The sequence below is a fragment of the Ambystoma mexicanum genome, chromosome 7q (genome assembly GCF_040938575.1).
Source record: "Ambystoma mexicanum isolate Mex_15411 chromosome 7q, UKY_AmexF1_1, whole genome shotgun sequence".
NCBI classification, from domain to species: Eukaryota; Metazoa; Chordata; class Amphibia; order Caudata; family Ambystomatidae; genus Ambystoma; species Ambystoma mexicanum.
The window spans coordinates 79,925,377-79,944,285 of record NC_090941.1 but is presented as its reverse complement, the minus strand read 5'-3'; positions in this window follow the sequence as shown (position 1 = coordinate 79,944,285).

Below are 18,909 nucleotides of genomic sequence, written 5' to 3'. Positions count from 1 at the left end.
ACCCATCATGCATTACAGGAGGTATCCCCTGTTCAAACTCTGCTGTTCCTGGGAGCTTGCATTCAGAAATGGCACATATTTCACTTTTTAACTGATTTTGCAATTTCTGACATTGACCCAACTTTACATACATGTGTGCAGGGAGTAGGGACATTAACTGATGAAGTTTCAGATTTTGAACATGCATACATTTAGAGTAATATCCACTTTTCCGCTAAAACCCCCCTGAATACGCCACCGGGTCGAAAAACCTCTTAAAATGTGGGCAGAAAAATCACAAGAATTATGGTGTCATTTATAAAATTTTCACATGTCCGCTTTATGAGTTATTCATCTTTTTAAAGTTATGTTCTGGCTCCAAAGGGGTGTGGTTTACCCTCAGCACAAGGTAGAAATACTGGTTAATCCAGTTCTGCCAAGCCAGCTTGCTCTCACAGGCAGTGCTCCTCCCCTTTCCTCAGGAGGAAGCCACTTTTTACGACCATTTACGACTCCTGCCAATAAAACCTTTGCCTGAGCCAGGACAGGGCTTTGTTCACTTTCCTGCAGAGCACAGGTAATTCAATTATCAGATAGATGGCATATCCTTAGTGTGAGCAGCAAAAGGGCAGTTAGGCCTGGGAACACAGCTGTGACTCAAGTTTCACTCCTGATGGGGGTAGTTGCCAGGCAAATTGGAATCTCTTTAAGCTGTCATTTCTGTTCCCCAGTTTCTGCATTCAAATAAAACTAAACATTTTCACATATGCAGCTAGAAGGCTGATTCTAAGTTTAAAACTATGACATTTATTGCAACCTATGTGACACTCAAAAGTAGGTCACTCAGTCAATTTAAACATTTAGATTTTTTTTAGTGTCTTTCAGTCCAAATTTACTTAAACTGCTGAAATCCACAGCGCAGCCAGTCTTGTTATAAACCTTCAAGTCACTTCAGAATATAACTTTACATTGGATCCACCTCTCAGTAAGTCTTTCTTTGGCCTGTTTTGGGTTCATTTATTCAGTTTTCTACAAAATCTGGTGGTTTTAAAACGCCGGCTTTTGGATAGTGGTGAGTACTGGTACTGCACCCCTTTTTGGGATTTAAGAAAATGAATTCCCAACAGTTATGGGTTTGCTTTTGGCAATCAGCATTGCCATTCCCAATGGTTTCAGACTACTGTGTGGGTAGTCCAATGGTGGTTTTAGGCAGTGTCCTTCTGTGCCCATAACATCGGCAAAAATGGGTGGCAGCCTATTCTTCATGCATTTCCCTGTGCATTTTCTGGGAAGCTCTGGCCATCATGATGTTTTCATGTCAGTACTGCACAGTTTTGAGGTAGAGCTCGGATGCATGGGTAAATACATCCCACAGGGTACAATCCCCTTTCGATATCTATTTCCTAATCGTGCCCTTGTGTACCTGATGCGAGCTGATCTCACAGCCTATGGCCAGCGTGCACTGACATTTCTTTTTTTGTCCATGAGCGTCGACATAACATACCTACCAAGAACATCAGTGCATCGTATGATGTGTTTCTTCTTTGCTGATGGTTGAGGATATTTGGGAAGTAAATAATTTGAAGAAGTACTTTGAAAAATGTTAGAGATCACGTTTTGGGAGTTAATGTAACAAGCTGGAGTCTTCAATGCATTCATGAAAGCGGAGGCCATTTGGTGCGTATCTGCTCGCGGCATGTATGAAACATAACCGAGCAGCGTCCATAACATTACTACTAATGTCAGAGGCATCAACGAGCCATGGTTGCAGCTCTCTTTAAAAGTGCTCATGTCAGTGCATTCAGGATTACTTTACGAACCACTTAGGCTACAGCTGCAACATCCCCTGGCATACTCGACTGCCACATACTTTTCAAAGAAAAGATATATATATAAAAATACGTATATATATTTTACCTTTATTGTTATTTGGTTAAACATTCAACCTTCAACAAAGACACAATAAGACATATACAAAACTGATATAAAGACATGTCAGTGTCATGCCACAATCTTAAAAGCTTAAAATGTACGTATTTTATCAGCAGGATTTGGCCTAAAAAAATAAATAAATATATATATATATATATATATATATATATATATATCATACAAAAAGCATTTGTTCAACTGCAGTAGACTTTTCATTATGCGCGATGCCTATTTATTTAAAAAAATACCCCCTGTCACTTGTTCGGAAAGTAAATTATTTCAGCAGACCTATCCTCATGCTGACATGTCTCCCCTGCGTTGAACCCAAAAGTTCATTACTTCCTGCTTCTAATGCGCCCAGCGAGACAGCCAATTTAGAAATCGTGTCTATCCAATGCGCCTTTGAAACATGGCGAAAGCTATTTAGAAAATAAATACTTGTAAAAGGGGCCATTTGGTGATTGCAGCACATTTTGGTGAGTTATGGAATCACTTCCAATTTGTCCTTTTACGGATCACCATTGATCATGACTCTGTGCTCTCAGAGTGCCCATTGTTTGGGCACAATGTGTTCTACTCCTTCCAAATTGAAAAATTAGACATGTGGTTTTCACTCTTGATTGCAACAAGAATGCATGCATAATTTACATCATCGCGTAAACGGAATGGAGACATATGTGACACTAAGATCATCACTGATGCAAACATGCTGAACAAGGCCATTTAAATGGAGAACAGAGTTTTAAACTTTCTTACACATTTGTAAACTAATCAACGGAAAATGGTGTGTGCACAGTACAAACGATGTAGTAAAGCAAAAGTTAAGACAAGTGTCCTTAAATGGTCAGGTGCAACGCATTTGTGTTGAAAGCAAGGCAATGTGGTGCGACACAGGTTTGAATCCCGATCCCACGCTTAGAAACCAGTCGCTGGTATTAAGCGTGCTATGAATTAACAATAAAATAAAAACGATGTGATCATAGACCCTCCTGAGTGGGCACCTTCTCATACAACATGTTCTTTGGATGTGTGTGTTCCCAGTAGGGAGGGGCTCTCACATTTTGGGAAATGGTGGTATGCTTGTGGTTTTACCGTTGGTTTGGAAGGGTAAATCAGACATGGACCACTTTATCACTCTACTTCCAGAGACACAGCACCAAAACCACACCTCGCATAGCTGGGCACACCCTGGATGGCATTTTCTGCATGGAAAATATCATAATTATCTACTTACCAACATGCCTTCCTTAGATAGACCACCTATCTATACCTTTCAATAATCACAGAAGCACCCCGCTCGTGGAACCAGCCAAACCAGCCACAGCTTCCCCAGCCCTGATTTGATACAGGATGGAGAGAACCAGAGCTCTGGAGATAGTGAGATTCTGGGGGAAGGTGAGAAAAGGAAGAATACAGCTGAGGAGGTGCAGCAGAAAGTGGGCTTTCTTGGCAAGGTCTGTGATCTGCCGAGAGAATGAGAGGGTGGAGTCATAGATTACCCCAAGGTTTTTAGCCTCTGTGGAGGGTGAGAGGGCCCAAGGATGGCGGACAGAGCGCAAGAGGGAAAGAGGGAGCAGGGGCCCCAATGAGAATATTCTCAGTCTTACTGGCGTTGAGGCAGAGATCGTTGGAGGTGCACTATTCCTGAATCGTGGATAGACAGTCAGAAATGAGCAAGGAAGCAGAGAAGGCAGAGGGAAGCCTGAAAGAGAGCTGTGTGTCATCTGCATAACACTGGAAGTTAAATGAAAAAGGTGTAAATCAAGTGCACCAAAGGGGCCAGGTAGACATTGAAGAACCAGGGTGAGAGGTTAGAGCCCTGGGGGACAGCACAAGTGGAGAGAGAGGTAGTGGAGTGAAAGGACCCAAGTTGGACCTGGGAGGGTCAGTTCGAAAGAGGATGGAGGTCAGTCACACCAGAGACTGATCCGTGATGCCTAGGTTCTCATGGAGTCGATTAATCAGGATTGCGTGATTGTCCATATTAAAAGCAGAGGAAAGGTCAAGGAGGATGAGGATAGTGGGTGAGCTAGAGTCAAGGTTAGAGAGCAGATATATACGGGTGTTCAGAAGAGCAGTTTCCATGCCTCTGACTGCTCTGAAGCCAGACGGATGGTCATGGAGACAACCAACAGATTCAGAGTGGAAAGGTAGCTGGTAGATGGCCAGCTTTTCCAGGAGTTTGCCCAGTAAAGGAGTGATGGAAATTGGGCCATAGTTTGCCGGACAGGAAGGATTGGCAGAAGGCTTTTTTAGAAGGGGCTGAACAAGGGAGTGCTTGAGGAGAGAGGGTAAAGATCCAGTGGCAAAAGAGTGATTACAGAAATGGGCCAGTGCTGCAGCGAGAGAAGCAGTCTGCTCCTTGATAGTTCTGGAAGAGCAGGGGAACACCTGTTTGGAAGACACTTTCATAGATCAGACCTGTCTAGAAACATCATCAGGTGTTATCAGAGAGAGGTAGGAAAGAAGGAGAGGAGGGGGAGAGGCAGCCAAAGGGGGCCTGAGAGAGAGAGGAAGAGGAAAGTGAGGACAGGATGTCCTGGGTTTTAGTGATGAAATGAGAAGCCAGAGCCGAATAGAGGGCCTGGGAGGGAACAGGAGAGGTGGAGGCTGCAGTAGGATTGGCTAGCTCCTTGCAGATTTAAAAGAGTTTGGCCGTGTTGTTAGAGGCCGCAGAGATGCAGGCTTGAATATGGACCCTCCTCTTGGAGAAGATGGATAATCTGGATTGCCTTTGGAGCAGACGGCAGACCATTTTGTCAGAGGATGTGCCGATGCCCTCCACTTCCGATCAGCTATCCTGCATTTGTGTTTCAGGGTGGCCAGGTTGGAGTCATACCAAGAGTTGCACTTGGAGGTAGGCTTCAGGCGGATCCTCATGACAGGGGCAAGGATGTCCATAATGTTCGAGATAGAAAGATGCATGTTGGAGAGGGCTGTGTCAGAATGGGAGTCAGCCGCAGGAATAGGTGAAGCAGAGAAAGTGGAGGCAAAGGCGGCCACTGACACTCACTATATGGACCGAATGACAGAGAAGGAAGGTGGCAGTGCTGAAGTGGGCTTTCTCAGGGGGGACATATTCCTTGCTTCCACTGCACAAGTACATGCATTTACATTCACTAGACACATTGGCTTTGTTGAGGTTTTAAGTCTGGCTTTTCAGTCTGCCGGTGTGCCATCCCATTACAAGAAGGTATTTCTGCACCTTTTGGGCCTAATATGGCCTTTAGTTCATGTGATCCTGGCTTTAGGTATCCAACATTACCCAAAACATGAATGTCTTTGATCTCAAAAAAATGGGGAAAAAATATTGGCCATTAATTCAGCTTAACATGCCGAATGAACCAAGTCCTCTATTTGCATACAGACTCTCCAAAAATGGGAGAGATGTTTTGGTGCATTCATACCCTAAGGAACTACGGAAAACTACTCACAGCTTGAATCTTTGCCCGATCAAGGGACGCTTCCCTTTTGGCAGCTGTTCATATGTAAATATACCAACAAAAGTAAGTTCTTTGTGATTGGTGAGCACTGATGGGACCTGTGTGGCCTCACTAATAGCGATACCCCAGCGGCTATTTATTGCATCAAATTCCCTTGTGTCCTCAGATATGTGGGACAAACCAAGCAACCGGTGTACGTTCGAATTTCCGAACACCGCTCGTGTATACTGTGTAAAAGCATCAAATCTCCCTTGGATTCACACTTTCTGAAACACCAACATTCCGCGGATTAATTCAGTTGGTGGTTCTTAGACAACGTAAACATGTTTACAAATGCTCAATGGGCATTACTAAATAAAGAGGCACGTTGGATACAGAGGCTGAATGCCTACATTGTGGGGTTAAATGACCAATTTACATCCATTGTTTTAAAACCATTTCTTTACTCTAGTGGTATCACCCCCACTATCAGGTCCACATTTTTATGTATCACTTAATCAGTCCTTGATAACAGTATTACCTAGTGTCCATCAGTCCAAGATGGCTGCCTTGATGTCCCCCTCTGCACGGAGTGTTATTATAGACAGCACTTAGGTCACATGTATGTTTTTACATCACACTACGTCTCAGCATCGAAACGATTGTGGCGGTCAATCTTCCTTTGGTTACTATCTTTTTGTACTGCATGCAGAGCAGTGCTTAGGCTAGACCGATCCAGTAGCCCCAAGGAGAATCCTGATTTCCTCCAGACCAAACAATTCTTTAGAAGAGCATTAGCTTGCCTTAGCCTTTGTGGTTACAGTGACACCTCATTTAACTTTTCAACTGCGTTATTTACATAGCACACCTTTTAACTGCTCCTCTGACCCATTTTAGGCCCTCTGTTAGTCAAATCAGGATATTTGTGTTCTGTGCCACATGGAGATGGTACAGCCCTGTTTGTTCACTTATTAGAAAACTTTGTCAGATGGGTACTCAATTCAATAGAGCATAGAGGAACAAAAGTGAGTCTACCTTTTCTTTTGTGCTTAGTGATAACCAGAATTCTTAATCCACGTGGTGCAACTTGTACTACTAACTTGTTCTTTTGTTTCCAGCCTCTACCATTGTGATTGTGGCATAATAGTGCGTTCAAGTTTCCGATCATGCCCCCTCCCAAAGCACCTTCCCAGTTGGTACATCTGAGTGGTTTTCTATTTGACATACTTAATCCTCTTCTCATTGGAACCGCATGATATAGAATGTTTACTTAACTTTTGGCTACTCTCTCATTATTTGCCCAGCTAGGTTTTACGCTGATAGTCAGTTTTCAATATCAACGCCCCTTTGCAACACATGAGTTATTCCTTGTCCTAAATTCAGAACTGCTTACCCTTGCTGTATTTGAAACAGTAAGCTATAGGCCTCACGCTCGAGGCTGTTGTGTTTATTTACTTAATTGGCTGGTGTGGTTCACTCTTTTTTGTTTGATTGTTTAATGATAACTTCACTTTACATGGCCTCAATTTTTTAGATCGCCATGTTCAATTCTTGGGTTTCTGGGGCCACTTGAGTAGTAGTTTTATGATTTGCTCAGTCTCTCTCGCCTATGCACCTATTGGGTGGTGTGGATGTTCCAACTCTTTCTGCATTTTAACATGTTTTTAAACTATGTGTACGGTTTTTGTTATTTTGTCAATGATTGTTTTATTCTGTCATTCTTTCATTCTGCCTTTTGGTCCCGATGATGGTGGTGTAAATTGCTGGTCCCACCGAAACTTCTGGTGCATGCAATAATTCACCTAGCACTAGTCCCTGGTTAGCGTTTCGCATAGCATCCATATGTAGACCCTGCTCTTATTGGCCTCTATAGCAATAGGATTAGTTTGTCTCTGTTATTTATTGGCAGGGCAGTGCTAGGGGACACTCTCCAAGTCCAGGCACACTGAGTCCCTCTGCAAACGGTTTTGAAGGTTTTGTCATGAATGACCTAGCAGACCTTTTTTGTTAGTAGTTTTCCTTTCACATGTGTCATTCATGTTCCTTGAGTGTGATTTCTATCATTATATGTGTTCTTGGTTAATTTGTTTTTTCTAAGTTCTTAGATAGCATTCATTATTATCATCTGTAACTGAGTGTTTTATTTATTCTCATAAACATGTGTCAAATTAAAGTACAACAGTTGAATTGTTCAATGTTGTGATTGATTTCTTGATTTGTTTGAAAGTGTGTCAGGTACAGAGTTCCAACAGTGTAACCTTTAACAGGTACACTCCATTTAAAAATAACCCCTTATAAATGTTGTGATGAGCATGCAATAATTCCCAATGGGAGCATTTGTATGTTTTTGTGATCAGTATCCACCAGTTCCCACTGGTGTTGGAGTAGCTCTCCAGGATATGCCACGCAAGTGAAACATATAATAATGCTATCTCCAAAACAACTTTTCGGGTTTCAAACTTCACAACAGAGAAGATGTCATAGGGTTAGGATGGGAAAGTATCCATTTCAAGAGGTCTCTCTATATGCTAAAAACCAAACAATACGCAAACGTTGAGCATTCCTATCCATATCTAACTCCCTCTACACACTCTAATGCCAACAAGTCCGACACGCTCGAAGTCCCATTGCGAGCATTTTGAGCCAAAATTCAAATGGGTGACAATTCAATAGACAAAACAACATTTGCCTCTGTGCTCACTAAAAAAGGGGTCATGAAGATTGGGGTTTTCAGCAAATAGCAAACTATCACATATATCATCTCTTCAAATCATTCATCTTGATGCCAGTGCGGGTGACATCTGTTATTTCTCTGTTGTTGTTTTTTTTTTCTCTCTGTAATTACAAGAAGTTTGTTTCCTTTTTCTTGTACTTATGCCCTGCATGCATTTTAATGGTCAGCTGTGCTATTTTTGGTTTAAGTGACAAGACGTTAGCTTATATTTAGTAGTCAAATGAGTGGGAGGACATTGCCTATGCAAATTAATTACATTGCCATTTATTTTTTTATTTATTCATATTTGAAGAGCGTGCAACAGCCCGAAGGCATCGTGGCGCTTGTTACAGTGAGTATATATAACAACCATCAGGCATATATTTTACAATTTGCGTATCACAGTTTGAGAATCAGAAGGATAGGTGGGTGCCTAGGAGGGGTGGGCAGAAAGAGAAGGTTAGTTAAAAAGGGCAGTTTTGAGGTTTTTGCGAAAGGCAGTGAGGGAGGTTTCTGCCATCATTCTCATAACTGCTTATACCTCATGAAATGGAGGGGATGCAGGAAAGCAAGTATACGCGCGTTCCAGGGACAGCTACAGCATAACAAACGTTGCAGCCAGTAACGTTGCCTCGTGATACTCAACGACTCCTCGTTTAGGATGCCCTGAATATGAAAGCTGAATGATGAGCAAGGCGAGCACAACATTTCCCAGCCCCCTCTGCGAAATGTCACCCCACACATAATAAAAAGGACGCAGTGACTGCGCCGTTTGACCTGCGTGTCCCACACGCAGGCCGCTCAGCAGAGTGACAACAGCCTCGGCGAGGAAATAAGGACTTAACTGATTTTCTTAATTGTACTAATGACCGTGAAACTTATTACATTCGGCTGTTGCCATTTCCTAAATCTCTTTCAAGGAATCATCATTTTAATAAGGGGGGATAGAATTGCGTATTGGAAAAGAAACACATGTTTATGCAAGCCTACATTTTGGTGTGGGGGTACCAAAAAATCAAATTCTGAAGAATATACATTTAGAAGTGCGTAGAATTGCTGAAAACAGTATGACCATAATTAAGCAGATGGAAGGGACACAGCAGGGTATCACTCTCCTTCCACTCATGTGATGAGGAGGAGTTCACGATTGTGAAAACGGTTATTATATCGAAGTCATGTTTTCAATTTTTCAGAATCAAGAACTCTCAGCTAATTTATTTACACCTGTTTATAAAATACACTGAGGCACGAGCTCTAATATTTAGCCTCAATTTCCTTTCGTATAACACAGCCAATGTTAAACCATAGTGATTTAAATTGTGTAGATTTTCACAATTTCTATGCTGTTCTTTCTTCTTTCAGTAGCATACACTGAAACAATGCATACTGCCGTTGTCATTCTAAAGATGAATTATAAAGTTACTCTAATGCTGACAAACTCTATAAACAAGCATTGGCAAAATCAAAAGTTATGGCTTTTGTGTAGTCATTGTATAGGCATTTGTCAGCTATTGCCACCATGTGTCTACCTTGCAATAAGATGGTGACAGCTTGAAAACTGTGCGATTACCTGGGCAAATGGCAACAGTGCCTAGCAAATGTCTAAGACCTATGTACAAGTCAAAACTGTTGGCTTTGTCAATGTTTGCTTTTAACAGGACTTCAGTGCATGAAACAAATATACATCAAGTGGATGGCCACACTTAGTTAAGATAGTTTTATTACACCAGCAGCATATTTACAGTTGCATTTAATCCATTAACTATCAGCAGACTGCTTCAAATTAACAATGGCAGGCTATGGTTTGAAGTTACTGTGTGATAGAGCTATCTCAACGAGATGCCAAAGCAATGCATTTTGTGTGGAAAGGGGCAGGTATTGGGTAGCAATGGCCAAATTCATTACCGTGACTTTGGGCAGTCAATGGCCGGTTTAAAAATCCAAACAGCACCCACAAGCTCTGTGCTCCTCCTCACATGTCAACCCCATGGCAGCCACTTCCGATCTGCACACACATGCAATAGTTTTGGCTTTTAGGTGTCGCTATAGCACCACCATATAGCCAAAACTAAAAAGGAGAATCGACGAGTCAAGTTAATAAATGTACCTTAAACCAAATCCATCTCAGGCAAGTTCAGTACTTAACTGGGGCGGATACAATTATGATGCAGCAGACATCTGTGGAAAATAACATCACAAATAACACCCAGTGGGAGAAAAAAACACCTTTCTGAGCATGCTCCATAAAATGTATTGCCATGATGTAGTAACTTGTTAAATGGCAGCTAAAGTGCCCATGTTGTCTAAACTGTGACACATTTTAGAAAATGCACTACTTTTAAGCGATTTGCATATTATATTTGATTGTTCAACAGAAAATACTTTTGGGGGGAGATTGCCTGAGATTCAGAACATCATATAAAAAGTTACATTTTGATAGTCTATTGTTTTTCCAATGTATTTATGTATTTTATTATCATTATAGTCATTGTTATTATTATTATTATTATTATTATTATTATTATTATTATTATTATTATTATTATTACTGTTATTGTGGTATTTATTGAGCAGAAACCTAGCTTCAGGAATCAAAATAGTGCTTTACAGTCATCGGGGGAAGAACTTGGTGAGGGAAGCAGAGAAATGAGGTAGCTGGGAGCCAACAGATGCAGGGGGAGGGTGGACAATTTTGTAGCAAGGGATCTACAAGCAATGGCATGTTGTTTCATTCTCTCATAACACATATAGTTTGTTTTCAAGAAGTGTGTTACAATGAGAAATGCTCAATGTTTAAGTGTCTTGCATGAAGGCTAGATACTAAGGTTCTCTTGAGTTCTGGCAGTTGAGCCATTGTGTAGTCCATCTTGCTACTGGCCATTGAATGGTGGCATTTATTTTGAAAGGGTCTAGTTCCTGGTAGGGTGAGAGGCAGGAAGCATGATCCGGAGATGCTGGCATGGAGAGAATTGTCTTTTAAGATGGAAAAACATGCTGGTTTTTGACACCGTCCTGCATGATAAAGTTTGTTCTTTGTGAATGTTGAAGTTCTGGTAGAGACTTCATAGTGTGCCCAAGGCTTTATGCATAGATGCTGCAGCTTAATGGCATTTCATCCCATGTTTGGGCCATTTGTACCTCAATTGTTCAAATGCTCTCAAAGTATTGCCTCTTTGGCTCTATCAGGGGATGTAGTGATATATGGAATGTTGATAATGGACCCATAACATTCTGCATGATACCTGATATTTGATGTGTTTGATGTGTTGGTCCACTGGCAACAAGCAGAGATATTTCACTGTACTTGTCATGCATCCTATTTTCTTAACATTTGGGCAAGGACTGCCTACCTGGCCCTGGAGTCCTTGGAGCTTTTGCCTTTCTTTGGTGCACCCACATGAGAAATGCTTCAGTAGTCTAAGTGGACCAGCACCAGTGCTCTTGTGAGTACTGCCTTGCGCATTCTGTCTCATAATCCGCTTTCATATCATTGCAAAGGCAAATGTGCCGTTCTTTACTGCAGATCTAACGTGAGGTTAGATGTAGAGATCAATATTATAACAAATTGCTATGTACTGGGGTGCAGTCAAAGGCCCCAAACAGAAGTCCATTTTAACCTGAAAAGCAGGATTTTTCAACACTGAAACAAGAACGGCTTTGTAGTTTAAATGTGAAAATGTACCACTGCTAACAGAAAATGTTAGGGAAAGGACATGGTGCTTGTTGACAAAAGGTTATGCATATTGTGCATGCAAAATCCCAGTAGACATTTGAAAGGTAAAGTCACTTTGTTTTCATGAAAAAGTGTCTCTAGGCCAGAGGCAAACCCTTTTACTGCCTGTTGGACATATGTCACAAGGAACGTCAACACTGGAAGGCTGGCATTCTAGTGTTTACAACTGCAATAAAACGTGGCTTGCTCTGGAAAGTGTGAAAAGCCAAGTGTTCTTTAGGCTGCTGTCTCTGCAGGAACATTTTGCCTGGCTGATATGATCACAATGTAGACAATAGGTGGAAAGAGGGGAGCTGTAAAGACAATTCAATTAAGGGAACCTGAAACTCCAACTTCAAACAGGTAACCCACTTCAAAGAGACTCATATAGAAAAATCTATGGTCACAGGCCAGCCTGAAGGCAGGACAACTACCATTTGTCGAACATGAAGATTTACAATTAATTGAAAAGGACTATTATAATGTAGGCCTTTTTCCCAGCAACCATAAGACAGATTTTCTTCATGTATATACGATTTTGTAGGTAATTTCCAGGCTATTCTGGATATATAAAGTTCATCCATCTGTGACTCAGGGAAATTTAATGGCCATCTAGGATGTGTTTCTGGCTGATCTGAAAATGTCCCAAATGTGAGAGTTGGTGAACGGGGGAGGGTAGAATTAGGAATATGGGTAAATTGGAGGTATTTTTGGCAGTCATTTTGGTATTTTGTGGTATAGTGGTGAGCCAAACTTTGGAGTACTGTCTGATAATTGTTCTTATACTGGGATCACTAACGGTAAGTACATACTGGACTTAGTACATTCTCAATGATTACTTTATGCCCTTGCAGTATTTTAATTGCAATACCACATTATGGTCTGTTTGCTTGCATCTCAGAAGACATTTACCATCTAAATGAAATATGAACATTCACACACACACATAGCCCTTCTGAAACCCAGTGTACAAGAACCAGTTTGGTTATTGCCTTATCACACGTGGCAAAGTGAATTACCACAGGTGGTATTACAAGCTCACTATTGGTTATCCCGAGTGCCCCGTGTTACCATCACAGATCAAAACATGTAATGCAAATTCTGAGATGATTCAAATTTCAAATTGTTATTCTTTATCAGAAGTTAGAAATATGCAAGATACACAGACTTAATATACAATACAAAATGTTCATGTGGTCCTTAAATCAGTTGACTAAGAATCAAAAATAAACATTTCTAAGTGTATTTCACTTGCAGTTATTTTCTCTGCAATCAAAAGGCCTTACTATGCTAGATTTCAAAGTGTTCATTTTGTGTGATTGTTAGGAAAGATTTCTTAATTGTGGGTAATTTTCCTTCCATGTGGCAACCCCTAAACATTTTGCTGTTGTTTTCACCATGATCTAGACTTTGCCAGAGAAGTGCAGCCTTCTGCCGCACTCCTCTGGGCTTTCGCTCCATTCTTACAGGGAAACTGACATGCCCTTAAGACAGTCAGTACCGGGAAACGTTGTTTTCCGTAGTTCTTATATCATGTTGCAGCTTTCGCGCAACATGACACAAGAGGGCACTGTAAGCTAAGTTACTGCTCTCTTGGGTCTCTAGTCTTCTACAGGCCCTAGGCACTCTCTTTGGATTGTTAACGAACGGTGCAAGTGAATCACGGACGGGACTGGTGTCAGCGATCGTTTCTTTGTGTTTTGAGCTCCTTTTGGCTGTTTAAGCGCGTTTCTCGCGCTTAGCCCAAAATGGTGGCCTGGCTTCCAAAATGGCCAGACCACGAGGCTCTTTGTCCTGCCTGCTGACCGTCTTGCCCCCTTCACCTTCCCCAGGTCGAGTTGACCCGGGGACTTCCTTATTTGGGCAGGTACTTTCCCGCGAAACACAGATGCTTTCGCGGGCTTCTACAGGCCTTGTGTCTGCCTCCAGGATGTGGGCTGGGATGTCTGGTCCCAATACACATCCTGGGTGCCAGAGAGTCTAGTGTGTCATAAATGCCTGGGACCACCGTGGTCCGTGATAGGTCCACATATGGTGTGAGGGTTTTGTGAGCAGATCTCCCATTGGGTCCTCTCCGTTTTGGCATGAAGGGAACCGTGGATAAGAGGAGGCTGGAAACACCACTACCATGTCGATCTCCTGAGTTCTCACGAACAAAGGGATACAGGAGCCAAGTATCCTGCAACTACGAGGCTGAACCGAGGAATCGCTGGTGACCCGCTGAAGGACTGCTCCTCTGCACTGCTGTCACTTGGTGAAACCCTTTCTACATCTGATCAAACAAGAAGGCCTGTACTGGTACTTCGACCCTTTGGAATAGTGGGAACAACTATTCTCGGCATCTTCACCATCTCCTGCACGTTAGCCTTCGGAAGTGTCTCTGGGTCATCCAGTGGACTGACTAGCCTACCCAGGAGTCTTGCTCTCTAACCGCCTTCAGGTTGCTGCTGTATTACGAGTCCTTGCCACTCTCACCCGATTCGTACACTTGGTGTTCCCAGGTCTGACGTGAGAAGTGTACATTGGGCTGAAATACACACAGCCGCTCGTTGCCCTGCTGTGGTAACAATCTGTGCGGGTTCACTGCATTTGGGACATCCTCAACAATAACTTCTGCTGCCGCGGAATCTACTCGACGCTGAGACGTCCCCTGCTCGTATCTGAACCTGCCAGCACTGAAATTGATGCGGAGAAGCCTGGGTCTGCCTGCATTGGGGACCGGTGAGTAGCAACGCTAGGAACTGGTCGCCCTCCTGCAGTAGCCCATAGCTTTTCCTCGCTGTGTTAAACAGCACACCTTTTTCACACTCGCGCTCTGCTTCTGCCTGCAAGTAGAGGCCGCGCTTGAGTAGCAGAGATCTGTTCGCCCTCCTTTGTTCACCACTCTGAACTGCCTGACGTCCTTGAAGAGACTTCCCTTGGCCCATCGGCACCAGCATGTGCAGGTACGTTTGAGCACAAGGCTCCACTCTTCATAGGGCTCGGACTTCTTTTTAGTTAGGTGGCCTCTGAAGGAAAAACTGGGTCTAAACGATTACTTGCACTGCCTGTTTTCCTCCCCATCTAGGTGGTCTGCATATTTCGTGCTTCTAACTCTTTAGACCCTTCGGTAATTTTATATATATTGTATTTGATTGTGATGTGTTGGTTTACTTGAGTTTTATTGTGATTTCTTGCTACGGTCAATGTTACAAAGGCCTTGTAATAAATGTGTCTATATTTTTAATATAACACCTGCTTGGAGTAATTTGTAAGTGTCCTTGCTTTGTGTGCTCATTGTGGGCTTTCAGTCACCCTCACCCCTCTTGAGACCTAGTCTTGACCACCGCGACCGCTACCTTGAATGGTCTGGCTTGTCCAGAGGTTACCCTGTTCCAAGAAACTAGGCTGGCCTTCTAAACCTCTGCCCCTCCAGGACAGAGTTCAGAAATCCATCTTAATAAATTGGTGTACAGCGGTGGGATACGACTAAAGGTATCCAGTGTTGCGCACGAGCGAAGGCATTTCAAGTTATTCCTACCAGGACACGTAGCAAATTGTCGTAGTATAACTTTTAAAAGGCCATAGTCCTATCTAACAGTATGGGAACAAATACCTTGTTAACTTTAAATGCTTCTAAATACGAAACATTGAAAAAGATGTGTGCGGAGAGAGGTGTCTCCTCTCAAGGCACCAAATTGGATATGATCCAAAGAATCGTGGCGTGGCAAGAAGCGCAGCTTGACGCTATAACTTCCAAGGACAGTGCAGAAGGAGGTGGGGCTGCTCTCACTGGTAGAACCGACGGTTTTGCCACTGCACTGGTCCACCGTGACCACGAGGACAGGTAGGATGTGATGTCTAATGTTTCCTCTGCCAGTGTCGATGGGGAGGCCATGCTTGAATTCAAGAAGCAAGAGCTGCTGTTTAGGCAGAAGGAGCTTGAGTTCAATATGGCCAAACTACAGGAAGAGCTTGAGTTCAATAGGGTCAAGCTAAAAATCGAGCAGGCAGAAATACAGAAAGACAGGGATCACCAGTTGGAACTGGCCAAGCTTCAGGTTGCAAATGGATCCAAGGGTCCTGGACATGGGTCTGGGGCCTGCGCTCATCCACGGTTTCCAAAAGATCTGCTCAGTGTGTACGAGGAAAAGAATGACATTATGGACTGTCTGAATACGTTTGAGTATGCATGTGAAGTTCAACACGTTGACAATGCTGATAAGATTGCCTGGTTACTCAACAGACTGCCCCATTCTGGCTGCAGTGCCATTATGGAAATGTCGAAGGCTGAGCGAGCTGATTTTGCAATGTTAAAGCAAACTCTCATTTTAAATGATTCCGAGAGTATAAGAAAAAAGAAGGTGGTACTTGGGTATCTTTTGTAGCCGAATCCTTAAAAAACTTGACTGGCTGGGTCGAAGGTTATAAGGTTTCTACCTTTGAAGGCATGATAAGTCTTGTAATGCTGGAACATATTTTTGCATCTTCTTCCCTGGAGCTTAAGCAGCATTTGGCAGATTCGAAGGAGATAGATCCTAAGAAGCTTGCCATTGCAGCAGATTTATGGGTGTCACATCGAGTGTCCCATAAGGACAAAACTCATCCTGTTAAGCAGGAGGAAGGGAAAAAGTCCAAAGATAAGGAGGGTGGAGAATCTGATAAATCTTCGTCTCAAAAGGGCCACAAAAAGAAAAATAAGGGTAAGACACAAGAGAACTCACAGGGTAGTAGAGGTCAGCCTCCGAAACAGAACTCTGGTTACAATAAGCCTCCCCATGTAAACAGACCCAATGGATCTTGTTTTGCTTGTGGAGCAACTGACCACGTGAAGGGGGATCCCCGGAGTAAGGTTAAACCTTTGCGGGTCCACTCCGCTAATCTGGCCTTCTCCTCCTACGAGGAAGAAGAGATTACAGGAACATCCTTCTCTTCAGACTCCTTCCCCAGCGGGATAGAAGCTAAGGTATTTTTAGTTTCCCTGGGTTCCTGCGAGCCTAAAGTCGCAGAGGCTTATGCTAGGATTCCAGATAACACCAAGTACTACTTTAAAGGCAGTGTGCTGATCAATGGAGTTGATACTCCAGCCCTTAGGGATAGTGGGTGCAGTCGAACTGTAGTGGATTCTACCTTGGTAGACTCAGAGGAAGTTGCCAGAGCTACTCTGATGCCCACTAAGTTGGCTGACAGCCCACCTCGCATGTTTCCAGTAATACCTCTAAATCTTACTTTAAATGGTACAGCAGTCAGGATTCCAGTGAGCATTCAGAAAAACGTCCCAGGAAAGGTCTTGTTGGGCAACAATCTCAGAGCTTTAGGGCTCATAGGAGACGCTGCCGACAGACCCTGCACACGGTCTCAAACACGGGCAGCATTGGTCAAGATCAATACGCCGCCCCAGCCAAAGGGGAAACCCAAGGTGAAAGGAGTAAGAAAGTCAAGACGAGGGAAAGAGAATATTCCCCCGAACTCGCCTACCACTGCAGTGGAGGACGTTGGTCAATCGCCCGGGCCTGACGAGGAGGTGGCGATGCCTGAATTATTTGACCCCAACGACCATCCTGAACTAAAAGACTTGTTAGTAGAAGGTGGTCCTGACAGGGAAGAATTCAGTAAAGGCCAACGTGAGTGCCCATCTCTGGAAGGCCTAAGGAGACAGGCCTGCTCCCAGCTTGAGGGTGAACCTCCTGGGACGCATCGGATTTATTGGGGAGGTGGACTCCTGTATAGTGAGCCCACAGAGTCTACAGAAGGAGACCTTAGGAGGTTGGTGGTTCCCCTTGCTGTAAGACCCTTCCTCCTGCAGCTGGCGCATGAAGTGCCCCTTCCTGTCACGTTGGTATTAAGAGGACCAAGCAAAGGTTATCCATGCACTTCTACTGGCCCAAGATGGGGGTGCAAGTAGAAAGTCACTGCAGGAGTTGTGCCTCCTGCCAGTTATCTGGTAAGAGTGGCTCAACAATCGAAGCTCCATTGGTACCATTCCCAGTTGTGGGAATACCATTTGAAAGGGTAGGGATCGACATCGTTGGTCCCCTTGACCCACAGACATCCTCAGGTAATAGGTTTATCTTGGTGCTAGTCGACTATGCTACCAGATATCCTGAGGCCATCCCATTGAAAACTGTAACTGCCAAGTCAGTTGCAAAAGCGTTACTTGGCATCTTTACTAGGGTTGGCTTGCCTAAAGAAGTTGTGTCTGACAGAGGCAGCAACTTTATGTCAAAATATATGCAGGATATGTGGAAAGAATGTGTGGTCACCTACAAGTTCTCTTCTGCATACCACCCCCAGACCAATGGTCTGGTGGAATGTTTCAACAGAACGTTAAAGAGCATGATTGGGGCACTGGAAGAACCTCAGAGAAGAAAATGGGATCTTCTTTTACCATGCTTACTTTTTGCCTACCGAGAGGTACCACAGGAGTGTGTTGGCTTCAGCCCCTTCGAACTTCTGTTTGGTCATACTGTATGGGGACCCTTAGCCATAGTCAAAGAGGGATGGGAGATGCCCACTCCCCCTGTTACTACCAACGTAGTAGATTATGTGCTGGGGCTCAGAAAACGGGTGGTACTTCTGATGGGCTTGGCTAGTGATAAATTGAAGTCAGGACAAGCGCTGGTGAAACATTGGTATGACCAGAAAGCTTCCCTCATCAACTTTACACCTGGTCAGCAAGTCCTGATCATGAATCCCATAAGGCCTCGAGCTTTACAGGACAAATGGTCAGGCCCTTACACAGTGGTGGAGCCCCTGGGTGAGGTTAACTATTTAGTGGACCTTGGAAGGCCTGGACAGGCTCCAAAAGTGTTCCACATAAATAGGCTGAAGGCTTTCGTCCCAAGAGTCGAAATCGCAGCACTGCTACTGGCTTCAGATGTTGGGGAAGAGGAGTCTGAACATCTCCTCGACCTGTTCCAAAGCCGTCCTTCAGATAGCTCCTTTGAGGGTGTCCGAGTGGCCCATCACCTTACTTCTGATTAGCAGGCTGAGGTGAAAAGTTTGCTCAGGCAGTTTTCTCCCCTGTTTTCAACGTCGCCTGGTTTGACACCTTGGTGCAAACATAACATAGACACAGGAGACAGTGTACCTACCAAAAGTAGGGGATACAGGATGTCAGACAAAGTACGGTCTTACATTAAGACCGAGGTCAACAAAATATTAGACCTTGG